This window comes from Ahaetulla prasina, chromosome 7, assembly GCF_028640845.1.
Source record: "Ahaetulla prasina isolate Xishuangbanna chromosome 7, ASM2864084v1, whole genome shotgun sequence".
NCBI classification, from domain to species: domain Eukaryota; kingdom Metazoa; phylum Chordata; class Lepidosauria; order Squamata; family Colubridae; genus Ahaetulla; species Ahaetulla prasina.
The window spans coordinates 52513909-52527300 of record NC_080545.1 but is presented as its reverse complement, the minus strand read 5'-3'; the positions used below and the strand labels follow the sequence as shown (position 1 = coordinate 52527300).

At 36.6% G+C, this 13392-nt stretch overlaps 1 protein-coding gene across 1 annotated transcript in view; it reads right to left on the bottom strand.

The window, feature by feature from the left end:
- NAV3 (neuron navigator 3) overlaps nt 1-9968 on the bottom strand; it is a 576609-nt gene extending 566641 nt beyond the window's left edge. Inside the window, exon 1 of the mRNA XM_058190061.1 lies at nt 9663-9968. The gene's annotated coding sequence lies outside the window, so the exon portion shown is untranslated. The remainder of the gene's footprint in view (nt 1-9662) is intronic.
- Between the last annotated feature and the right edge of the window lie 3424 nt (nt 9969-13392).

Below are 13392 nucleotides of genomic sequence, written 5' to 3'. Positions count from 1 at the left end.
GGGGGATGGTAATCCACAAATATTTTGCATCAAAGGAACCCACAATAGCTTCTTCACTTCACACACAAAGGAAAATTCAGTCCAGTGACTTTATTACACTTATATGGTAAATGGAACATTAACAATAATAAAAGATCAAATAGTGGAATATCTATATTATGCCAAATATTTCAGAATCATTTATAAGAAGTATTATAATCAGGTAAAAAGAAGAAAAAAGTAGTATGAATATTGATCAGAAGAGGACTTTTGCCATCAGAATATTTATATTTAATATTATTTATCTTTTTCAGACAGAGATACAATGTTAATAGTTTCAAAAGGGTTCTTTTTTAATCCATTATATCTCACCAATTTAAGTGCTTTGGAATAAGTTTTTGTGAGCTTCACCAATACATACTAAGAACAGAACTGTGACAAAAACATACGGAAGTTCACTGATGACTATTTATAAAGTGGGGTAAGATAATGCAAACATCCTGTTACTTTGGTTAATATATACTGTATAATGTAATGAAAAATAAGAGAAATGTTGAAAACAACAGCCTCTCACAATGCTATTTCTGAGTACTATGTCCCCTGCACAAAAACCTACCCTGACTTTCATTGAAAACTTTTGCACGTTCAGAATCTTTTTCCATCTTTATCTGTCTGAACTCCTCTTATTTCTATTGGTGTATATGGGGGGAAAACCCCTCCAGTGAGTTTATATAGTAGTACCTAAGAATTCTTGCAACTAAAGACTTCTGGAAATAGCTCAATATTGCTCATAACATAACATAACATAACATCAGAGTTGGAAGGGACCTTGGAGGCCTTCTAGTCCAACCCCCTGCCCAGGCAGGAAACCCTACACCATCTCAGTCAGATGGTTATCCAACATTTTCTTAAAATGATTAGTATGGTTTGAGCATATGATTTACTTGATTTGAGCATATGATTTACTTATAAGCAAAATTAATCTCCTGCAGATTTTACAAATTAAAAATGCCTTTCCTCTATTTTAAACTGAACTGTACTTATTTGTTCAATGACTAATCAGTCTTTTCCATGCTTTCAGCAACAGCCTCAGCATGATAATATCTGATAAGAAATAACTTTTAATGTAATAATGGTACCTTTGCATGGTCCTTCACAGAAACTAAATAATATCAATTTCCATTAAGATGGTTCAAAATTCTCTCAGTATATTTCTACTAACAAATACACTGATTAATTATCTAATCCAGAGAATATTTGGATAATCAGTTTACGGAGATCCAGTCAATCTTGTTATCAAGGCAGCAGCTTGTGTCTCCTGGACTAAGCTATAAAAACTGACATTACAGAAGAAATTCGATATATATGCATAAGGGTGGACAGGGATATATAGCCAAATCTTCTCACTTGACTGGTGCTGCAGTACAAACTCTGCTGTGTGACCAATATGTTTTTTATTTCATTTTTAAAAATTAACCCTTTTCTTATTTGAAAGAACCTTAAGAAAAAGATTCTTAAGGTTTATTTACAACATTCCCTGCAGATAGTGAAAAGATCAGTGAATTTCTTTTTAAAAAAATACATCAAATATATTAACATGCTTGCCTTGGAAAATGTGAGCACATAAGATTATAATAGATAAACTAACAAAAAGACCAAGAAATTAAATAATATATTCCAGCCCTTGTCAATCTAGACACTTACCAAAAGTGTGAACTTTAGTTTTTATAATTTTCTACCTGAAATGCTGCTGAGAATTAGGAGATAATGTTCCCACATACAAAGTGAAGATAGTTACTACACATTAACATGTTTATCAGCATTTAAATGGCCTACAGCGTAGGAGTTCCTTTGATCAAAAAGTGACCTCCTTATTAAAAAAAATAGTATCGTATTTCGTACAAAGTTCTGTTTTTAAAAAGGAAATAGTTTCAGACTTTCATATAGATATAGGGGAGAAAGTTAGAAATTGTGTTATTCTAAAAGACATTCCCCAGCTTAATTCATCCATGCCAAATCTATATACTAAAATTTATATTTCTGTTTGTCTGTCTGTAACCTTCAATTGGGTGAAATGATGCATCATACGGTAACAATTTTGGAAGATATCTCAAGTAGGGTCTCTTGCTTGGCCAGGGGGGTTGGATTAGAAGTCCTATAAGGTCCCTTCCAACTCTGTAAAGCTGTTAATCAAATGGACTTACAGAATGCATCCAAAATCTGCAATCCATTATACCTGTGGCATTGAAATTTGGAAAAATTGTAATTGCTTCAGCATTTCCAAACCATCATGTTACTATGGTCATGTGACTGTCATTTCTAATATTCCGTACAGCTCCCCCCAAGTCAGTGAGAAAGCTGGTAGGGAATCTAAACTTGACTGTGATTTCTGACACTTCCTGCCAGCTTCCCAAAGCAAAGGGGATCCCCAAGAAGTGCAGCAAGGATCAGGATGATATCTGAGAGCACAGCACGGACTGTGGAGGGTACACAAGCAAGTACAAGAGGACATGAGGAGGGTTTACAACAAGGATGAAACTAAAACAATAACCTAATGGGCCATGAGTTGTCTAGAAACACCCTAAAAGAAGCCATTGAATGATCAGTTTCATTCAGTGTCTTGGTACATGTGGGTATACCAAGTATTAGCATTTCTAATATTTACTGGGATAATGAAGAGAAAGGAAATAAACAGTTGATTCATTGCAAATCAATAGTAAGCATGAAGTTACACGTATTGAGGTGCAATATAAGCTTTGCATATTTTATCTGGACAATTGCAAATTATTTCCAGACTGTTTTAAAGATATAAAATACATGTGAAAAGGACAACAGAATAGGAAAGAATGACTTTCAGAATATACATCATTCATTTTGGGAATATAAATTCCCAAGCAAATTTCTATCGAAACACACATCCCTTTTATACCTAATTAGATTAGTTTAAAATAAATTGCTTCATAATATTCATAATATTCATGTTTAGTCAATGATTTTTCCCCAGGTTTTTCTTCTATAATGTTAACTATTATAAACTAGTTTGCTGAGACTGTTAAATAAATAGTAAATGCTAAACAAAAACCATGGATATTCAGTTAAAAATACAGTTACATGCAATACTGCTATGCTGATATCATACTGCAATTCTTCACTGATACTTTAAGGCACATAGGCTTTCTGTTCCGACACAGATATGCATTTCATGTGCAGTAGTACATCCAATGACTTAGTGACACAGCTACCATATCAGGCTGCAAAAACCTGAAAGACCACTACATGGCTTCAGAAAGACTTTTTAATATATTGTTGCTACAATCTAGAGGTCATTCAGTTTTTGCATTCCAGAAATGTTAGTGCTATTACTGAAGACTTAGAAGCCTCAACTTTTTATCCATTCAGTATTATATAGCTTTAAAGGTAGTCCTATGTGACATCAACTAAAGCACTATTGCTTAAGAGCATGGACAAACTATGAAGGAAGTCTCATTTGTCTTATAATTGTTTTAATTGGAAAAGTTGCTGAAGAAGTCAGGTTATTTCTCACCTTCAGAAAAACCTTCAAATTCCATTCTGAAAATATTGCCCCTTCTTCCGTATTCCTGATTTCTCTGTATGAATCTCAGATTAGGTCCCATAAATTCCAGCTTCTTATCCATATTAAGTACTTTCATCATGGTCTCTGGATAAGTTCATACATGATGCTACGACATTTAGTGCAGCTTATTGGTTTATTTACAAACATACTAAGCCATAAACCATGGTTTATGTACCACAGATTCTGGGTCCATACAGCAGACTAAATCAAAACAAAAGAAAGTACATTACTGTGAAGGGGCTAAGTGCAAATCCAGCCATTATTTCACAGCTAAATCAATTTCCCAGAGCAGCCATTATTACGCAAAAGTGAGAGGAACATATAGACTGTCCTGGGACACTTGAAGTAAGGGTAGGTTTAAAATAATTAAACCAATAGCATATTGCCTGTCTCAGGATCTAACACCATTGCATATTATATATAGATAAAACTATATACAGACACAACATGCTGCCCAATCTCTTGTATTAAATATGTTTTGCCCTAGTCCAATAGTCTTCTCTATAAATATCCAAAGTCAAGCAAGTATGTGAATCTCTTGACAGCTTCATCTAATTATTTACTTTTATTAGTAAAGTACCATCAAGTAGACATCACAGATGACTCTCTTTCTATTGCCCTTGAAATCCCTTATGTTTGGGTCAACAAAGCTTCTTTTTTGCTTGTTTGTTCATAGATGCATACAATGGTAGGTCACACCATTACTTCCATTGTGAATATGTACTTTCTCAATATTTTATGAAACTTTGAAATAAAATTATCCCATGCAATTACATCTCGGCTAAATAGTAAGATATATGTGAATCATCTGTCAACTATTTTTAACCTAGCAATTCCAATAAAACTATATTCTAAATTCTACCATCTCAGCCAGCAAGTTCAACATGTGGAGAGGCACAGGTTCAGACTTCTTATTTATGTTGTTAAGTTGCATCAACATGGGACCTGATTATTTGGCAGCTTGTTACCATTTCTGTTGTTTTAGAATCATCAGGCATATTACAGGCTTCAGTCAAGTCTATATCTCTAGTTAAATTATATAAACAGCAGAGGAAAATCAATAAATATTGATAATTTACAAGCATTTTGAAATGAAAGGTTGGAATATCTTATTTTAATAAATCAGTGCGCCATGTTTTAAAGAATGTCAGGCGTATGTCTTATGGTCTAAGATTACATTAATAATACATTTCTTATTCATGTTTAACATACATCACAACACATCTCACCATCACTCAATTTTTTAATGCTGGAAAAACAATAAATATGAAGAATCTTTAGCACACATGCTTTGCACTAGCTTCTTGGCTACGTCATGTTGTTTTATATCTGTATTTTTATGGGAAGAGAATAATGATTTAAAGATAAAGTTAATATCAAACTATGTACAGAATATTCAGAATTTATTGATCTATGAGAAATAATAGCTATAATTGGCTGGTAGTGTAACAAAGAAGAGAATAATGTGCAGCTATAAAGAAATTATAAACCTAAATGTAAACTTCTAGATTGAAGAATAGATTCAATGGAAGGACTAAACAGAACATTTCCATGAGGTCATATTATAATATGTAATTTGTTGTTGAAAAACATATATCTTTTATAATTGGGGAAATGATATGGTTTAATTCTTATTAAATATTGTAAAAATATCCCTTTTATGGCCTCCCTCAGAGTAGAGCAACCTAAAGAGAACATAATATTAATAAATAAATAATATTCTATAATATACAAGAAAGAGTTGACTAAGCAAATTCAGTTTGAATCACTTAGTGGTGGTCATTGTAAGAGGCCATTTTATTATGCATATTACATTGTAATCCAGATTACATACTTTTTAAAGTCTGAGTCAGTGATCCATAATAAACTTTGACTTGATAATAATGGGTCATTGTAATAAGCATACAACCTGAGTATAATGATACTTATGTACTTTTGTTAGTCATGATGCAAGTACATAAATGAATCATTTATTTGATGACATCATGATGCACGTTTTACCATTTTGATGTCATATAACTTAACTTTCTTTAGAATATGATGGCCACCAGTTCAGTAGAAAAATATAAATTCATTAATGTTACTGTCTTGTTGCAACAATGCAGCAGCTGATAATAAGAAAGATACACAAGGATGCCCAGTAATGACTATGCACATAAAGTTTTACCTATAGGAAGTCATTCAAATGCAACACTCTTTTTGGACTAGGTTTTCAGTTTAACAAAAAAAAAATAACTGAATGAAAGTCAACTTCTTCATTTGCCTTGTTCTCAAATGATCATGGAATGTATATCCTCTATATCAGAAGCTAGCTATTGTAGCAATTGTAATAGCACTTACATTTATATCTCACCCAATAGTGCTTTGCAGCACTCTCTGAGCTATTTCAAGAGTCAGCATATTGCTGCCAACAATCTGGAACCTTGTCCCAAAGGTTTCAGGAGGCAACTGAACTTTCTTGTTTTTTTCTTTTGAAGACATTTTGCTTCTCATCCAAGAAGCTTCTTCAGCTCTGAGAGGACCCAGAGCTGTCCTGTCAGAGCTGAAGAAGCTTCTTGGATGAGAAGTGAAATATCTTCAAAAGAAAAAACAAGAAAGTTCAGTTGCCTCCTGAAAAAAGCACCTTTGGGACAATCATGACCTGGATGACTGAGAATTTCTACAATCTGGATCCTTATTTTACCAACCTGGGAAGGATAGAAGGCTGAGTCAATCTGGAGTCCCATCATGATCAAACTCCAGACTGTGGACAAAGTTTGTCTGTAATACTGCATTCTAACCACTGCAGCACCAGGGCTCATTGTAATTAAACATTCTGTCACTTGTTATGTTCTTTAAATTTGAATATTTTGCCAAGGAGACTTCTTGAAAATCATTAAAACCTTATTTTCAGGCATTTCATTTCTGTTTATGCAACAATTCTGTTTTCTTAAGACACACATATTCATTCAAATAATTAATAACAATGGTTTAGTAGCTATCTAAGATGAAGTATCAAATAAGTGTATTGAAAAGTCTTAGACAGGAATGTTAACAAAAGCTCATTTCTAACCAAATAAATTTATTTAATTCTAATAACCCCTACGGCTCCCTTCCTAACATAAGTTTGGAATCAATATATTGGCCTGTTTATATTAACAGTTCTTTTTTTGTCTTTCTTTGTAGGATCGCAATTGGGCATTTTCAACTTTTCTGCTCTGCCATCAGTTTATGTCCATCCCTCATTCTTTTACAAGGCTATTTCTTCCCTCTACCAAACTCATCAGCACTTGCTGAAAAAAGAAATACACAAAATGGGTCTGTATGTTTATGTTCCAACTCTGGAGATATGTTTACTTATGAATGACCTAAGAGTCTTTATTTGCAGAACAATCAAACTCATTGCTCAACATAAAATGGATCTTTTAAAATTACACAAGCTAAATAATTACTGATTATTTTACACATGAGCTAGATATTGAAGCCTGAAACCTTATGAACACTTATCTAGGAAAAAAGTTCTACTGATTCACTGAAAGTCTTTTTCATTTAAAGGCAATTCATCCGTTGTTAACTAATTTGAGGCTATTATTTCTAATAATTATTCTTTTACAAGTCATTTCATGAATTGAAACAGCTTATCCAGAGGAAACAGAGGGAGCAAAAGAATAATTCAGGATAGCATCCTGACATAGCATACTCCTGAGTCTTAACTAGAAAGGTGCTTCCATAGAATCAGATCATGCTCATATACGGCAATTTACAAATAAGCAAAAGAGTCCAACATATTTACTTGATACTGAGAGAACAACTTTTAGTTGGCAGGATTTTTGCACATAAACAATTGCCTGACAGGAAGAAATTGATTGACAATCTTGAAAAGGAAGATGTGTTCTATAGAACAAAATATAATATAACAACAGAGTTATTGTTATGTAATAATGGGAAGAACTCTGCCTTTTGTTAAAAGTAGTACAAGATCCTTGAGAGAAAACATGAATAAATTCTACAACTTTTTATCTCTATTTGAAAACCCTTTAACTGACAAGTAGCAGCCTCTCTTACAAAAAAGAACTTTGCAGCATCTCAAAGGCTAACAACTTATTCTTTTCTTTTTTTTTTTCCTTTTCTATTCTTTGTCAGGCCAGAAATTTTTATGTTTGGCTAGTAGGGGAAAAAAACAGATTCGGAACTAATGGCTTTGAAATCTGCAGAACTGGAGGGAGTCAACAATTTTCTTTGTTCCTGAAGCAAAAGTGAAACGTGACACTAGTTACACCTACCCTGCACAAATGCATTCAAGTCCACAGTCTCCATCTTGAGGCTGTATTTGAACTGCAGATCTCATGGCTCTAACATTTGGCCTAGCGCAGGATTTCTCCGGCTTCTTCCCTGTCCCTGGCGCTGGAGGTAGCACCTTGCCCGATGAAGAGTATGGAGAACTCAAAAGCTTGTCCCCCTCTCTGGTGTCATTTCGCCTTAGCCCAAATAAAAAGATTACCCAGCTGTGCATATTGAATGTTAGGGCACCAGGCTGTTGTGAATGTGTACACCCGCCCCGTTTCTTACAGTCAGCGTAAGCTTGCTTATTTATTTATTTTTTAAGCTGCCCGGCGATTTTGAAGTCTTTAAATTCTCCCACGACCACGCCCCCGGCCCCTCTCAGCATCAGACCGCTCGCTCAAAGTCGGATCGAAAGCTCTACCGGCACCTGATGTAACCACCTAGAAACTTGGCAGGCTCTAGGACTCGGAGGAGCTCACGCAGGGGATGCAGGAACTGTAACCTAGGCAATTAACAACAGGCTGCTTTCTTCTACTTTCGCCCCCTCCCAGTTCCAGTTCGCCCTCCCTATTACCCAGGCGAAATTTTCCCCCACCCCAAAAACATGGACACAAACCCACACAAACTGTCAGCTTCTTGCTTGACCGCTCCTCCACCGCCGCCACCCTTAGCCACCGGTTCCTCCAGCTCACACGCCCCTAAACGCTGCCAGTCTCTTGTCTTACAAGAAGAAGCGTTAATTCCTTTTAAACGATCGCTTTGGGGAGATTTAGATGCCATCCACCTCGCCGAGAAAACGCTGGTCGTTACAACATTGTCTCATCTGTCAAGGCGGCGGGTGTGTGTGTGTGTGTGGAGAGAGAGAGAGAGAGAGAGAGAGATAACGCGCATTTGCACCTACACAACCCTGAGAAAAGATCAATAAAGTGGCGGAAGAAAAAAACGTGCCGATTGTCAGCCGCACGCCAGCTTCTAATAGAGGGAAGGGGGAGCGAGAGAAAAGACTGGGAATGAATGTTCGCTTTTGCTGGGGGGTGGGGGAGAGAGGTTTGCCAGAATCACAGGTTTTAAGGAGAACTACACCACGCATTTTCCTTCCCCAGAGCTTCTCTCTTCCATCCGTCCCTCCCCCCGAAACAAAAGAAGGAGAAAGAGGGGAAAGAGAAACCGGCAAACAAACCAGGGGGCGGGAGAAGAGAGAAGAAAAACTGGAAAATGGGGCGGAGGGAAGAAAAAATCTAGGAAGGGACAAACAAAGAAGGTAAGGAAGCCCTGTGCTTTCATCGGCCAGACAGCCCCTGGCCACCTCTTATCCATCCAAAGGCTGCAAAGGCTGCCCTGGGCCAAGGATGCTGCCTCTTGGCCAAAGCCTCTGGAGTCCCTAAAGTCACTAGTCCACAGTCTACTCCCGCCACCACAGAGCACAACGCTCAGCACCCAGTGCCACTGCAATGAAATGATGCTCGCCAACGTCATTCTTTTGGAAGACAATAATGAAAGAACAGAAGCTTTTAAAAAGAGCCACATTAATATACCTTACTGCACATACACACACACACACAGAGAGAGAGAGAGAGAGAGAGAAATTTGGCTGCTGCCATCAATTAAAATGTTGACAATAATAAAGGGTTAAAGAGCTAGTTTGACTCCAGGAAATTACATCATTTATTTAATATAGATAAAACAAATGGAAAATTAGCGTGTTTTTAATAAGAGAACTTTGAGTCATCAGTGGCAATTGAGAGAGAGAGAGAGAGAGAGAGAGGTTCATATTTATAAACACTCAAGAGATGTAAAAGGTCCAAGGGTTCGCCAGGAGCCTTACCTATCAGATATCATCCTAGAAGTATTAAGAAAAATCCTCAGCTAAACTGCACGACTTCATCAGGTTACTATGGAAATCCTCTTCAGGAAGATTAGAAACAAGCCACCTTTATCTTTCTCCCACGGCCACGAAGGATACTCATCCAAGGATCAGGAGTCAGAACAAGCCCAGACTCAGATGGATGGATGGATGGATAGATGGATGGTTGTGCTCTGAGTGATGGAGTCACGCTGCCTGCCTGCCAGCCTTCCTCCCCCAGAGGACTCAGCAGGCGATCAGATCTTCTCCTTGCTGCCAGAGCCAGGAAGTAAAAGGACAATCTCACACCAGCAGCCCCAGCCCAATGCTTTGCAATAAGAGGAGCTGTTTCCTAGTCACACAACTGGAATTTAAAGGGGAAGCGCTTACCAGGATCCCCCTCTTACCTAAAAAAAAAAAAATGAAATCAGTAGTAACAGCAACTGGGGAAGTTCAGAAAAGAAACAGTTCAAAAAGGCTATAGATTAGGAAGATAATATGTTTATCAATTAATATTCCATTTCAGGCACTGTGAGCTAACCTAAGCTTGAGTCTTACACAGTAACACTCAGGGGATGGAAATGCAGCCTGCCGAGACATAAAACGATTGTTAAACTATAGTTTGACACATTATGTAAACAGAACCATTGTTTTAACCAAAACTCAAAAGGGTTGGCCTTTTGCATGTACTGTACACTAAAACAGGAAAAGAAGAGGAAGTATTTCTGTTGTTAATCTGTGTGGGGAGGTTTTCCTTAAATACAATGCTAAAGTTTGAAGGCCAAAAAGTATGGCATCAAAACTGTCCCAGGAGAAAGGAAATATATAAGGAAGTCACACAAAGACTTTTTTTTTACGAGAAGGAAAGGGGAGAAAAAACAGTAATATGCAGAATTTGCATATCTGAGATGAGCTGTACAGAATACTTGTTTGTAGAACTATAGCAGATGAAGCTGTTACTAGAATGGAGATCACTAGGTCAATTCTTTAGAGCAGCAAAAAGCACATGTGTGGAAAAGACACGGAGAGAAGAAAAAAATTAAATAACAAGCCTATAAACAGCACCCTTTTTGAGCCAAGATTTCATGCTCTCTGTATGAAGTGAACCCTACCGGTCTGAATCCCTTTAAGCTGGATGCTGAACATTGTTGTTTATAGCACTGGCATAAAGAAATACAAGGTGAAAACTCTTTGGAGTGCTTGTAATATAATGTGAAGCTGAGTTGAATGGTTCCATTTGTGCCATGTTTGCTTCATTATATAAAGTTTATGCCTTAGTGTGTTATGCAATTAAAGCTAGAAGAAATATTTTGGAAGCAGTTAGCTGAAGGGGATGAAGTAGTTGAAAAAAATGAAATGATCAAAAACAGAGCTGAGAACTTTTGGTGCAGTCATATCCAACCAGGTATTCTCCAGATATATTGGATAACTCCCATCATAGTGCCAGAAGCAATGGGATTTAAATTCCTGAAGGGGACCAGATTAGAGAAGGGTGACTGGAGGTCTATTTTTTCTGTTCCTTTTTTTATTTTTTCTTCATTCATGGCGGGAAGGAACTATTTCCCCAAGCTATTAGTTCCAGATGTGTTAGAGTTTCAATCCTCACAAAAGATGTCAGTGAACATCTGAATAAGACAAACAAATTGGAAAGGATAAACTATTATGTCTTTACTCATGATAGACTTCCTTTCATATGGTTACTTTTTTAAATTAGTATGCATTGTGGGCTTGATTATTGAGTTTGATTATAAATTATTATTTTCTCAAGCTCACATGAAATTAATTTTTTCTAAACATGAGAATGGAAAAAAAGACATCTGAAGACTAAAATAGCTATCTTTTTGCAAAAAAAGCTCCTATGATAATTAGGGTTGCAATAAGATTGCCAACAGATCAAAATTAAGATTGCCAACAGATCGATTAAGTGTTTTTATGAACTATGAATTGAGAAATAATCTGACAAAATCTGTTTAAATCATGAAGACAGTGGTTTCAGAAAATACTGTGGTTAAATTAGCATATACACAAGTAAGCATGTGTGAGAGATCTTATGAATGATGTTTGCAGTTCTGATTCTACTAATTTCATGATAAATATGATTTCTTAAAATAATAGGGAGGGAAGGAGGGAGGGAGGGAAGGATTTCAGTATGACTTTATTGAACAGGCAGATTCAAATCTGGGAAAGTGACTCTTAATGTATATTGTTTTAGTTGGAAATAAAGCTAATACTGGTAGCTTTATTTCCAACTTAAACAATATACATTAAGTGTCACTGTCCCAGAATTGAATCTCTCTATTCAATAAGATTATACTGGTATCCCTTCCTCCCTTCTGTCAGACTGGCCACAGCTTACTCCCTAGGAAAGAACGACCCTTGACTCCATAGGTGTTAGAGAAAAGGTACTTTTAGTAGAGATGCTGAGTGCAGCAAAGCGAGGCAAGAAAAACATGAAAAAAAAATCATATATTGAAAGCAATCCCCAATGTCCAAAATTGTCCCCCTGTGAGAGTATTCCAATCGGGTACAGTTCCAATGTTTTGGGAACCCAGAGCCCCAGGCGCCACTGTAAATTCCTTTTCCAGGACTGGCGTCCTTGAAAGCAGGAAGATGGCTCAGTCTGACACCTCTGGTTTTGTGTTATTGTCCATACTCTAATTTCCCACAGCATTCTTTCACATCTCGAGTGTGCTTCCCCTTCCAAATTCCCCCAGTTATGGAAGTTGCTAGTGAGCTTCAAAGAAAGCGAAGATGGGCAGCTGACACCTTCTTTCCTTCCTTTCTTCCTTCCTTCCTTCCTTCCTTCCTTTATTTATTTATTTATTTTATTTTATTTATTTTGTCACAACATCATACAAAAAGATTATATAGTATATACACATATAAACATATATAGGAAGAAGAAAAGAAAAACAATAGGACAGGAACGGTAGGCACGTTTGTGCGCTTATGCACGCCCCTTATGGTCCTCTTAGGAATGGGGTGAGGTCAATAGTAGAAAGTTTTTGGTTAAAGCTGTTAGGATTATGGGAAGAGACCACAGAGTCAGGTAAAGTATTCCAAGCACTGATGATTCTGTTGCAGAAGTCATATTTTCTGCAATCTAGATTAAAGCGGTTTACATTAAGTTTAAATCTATTGGTTGCCCTTGTATTATTGCAATTAAAGCTGAAGTAGTCTTTGACAGGAAGGACATTACAATAGATGATTCTGTGAGTTAAACTTAGGTCTTGTCGAAGGCGACGGAGTTCCAAGTTTTCTAAGCCTAGGATTTCAAGTCTGGTGGGATAAGGTATTTTGTTGTTTTCAGAGGAATGGAGAACTCTTCTTGTAAAATATTTCTGGACACGTTCAATTGTATTGATGTCAGAGATGTGGTGAGGGTTCCAAACAGGTGAGCTGTATTCTAGAATTGGTCTAGCAAATGTTTTATATGCTCTGGTTAGTAGTGTGGTGTTTTGGAAAAGAAGCTACATAAAATTAGGTTTACAACTCTTAGAGCTTTTTTGCTATGTAGTTGCAGTGGGCTTTGGCACTTAGATCATTTGACATGAAAACTCCAAGGTCTTTAACGGGATGGGGTCGTCTGTAAGGTAATGTCCATCTAGTATGTACTTAGTTTTAGAGTTCTTTTTCCTATATGTAAGACTGAGCATTTGCTGGTTGAAATTTGGAGCTGCCAATTTTAGACCAAGCGGTTAGATGGTCAAGG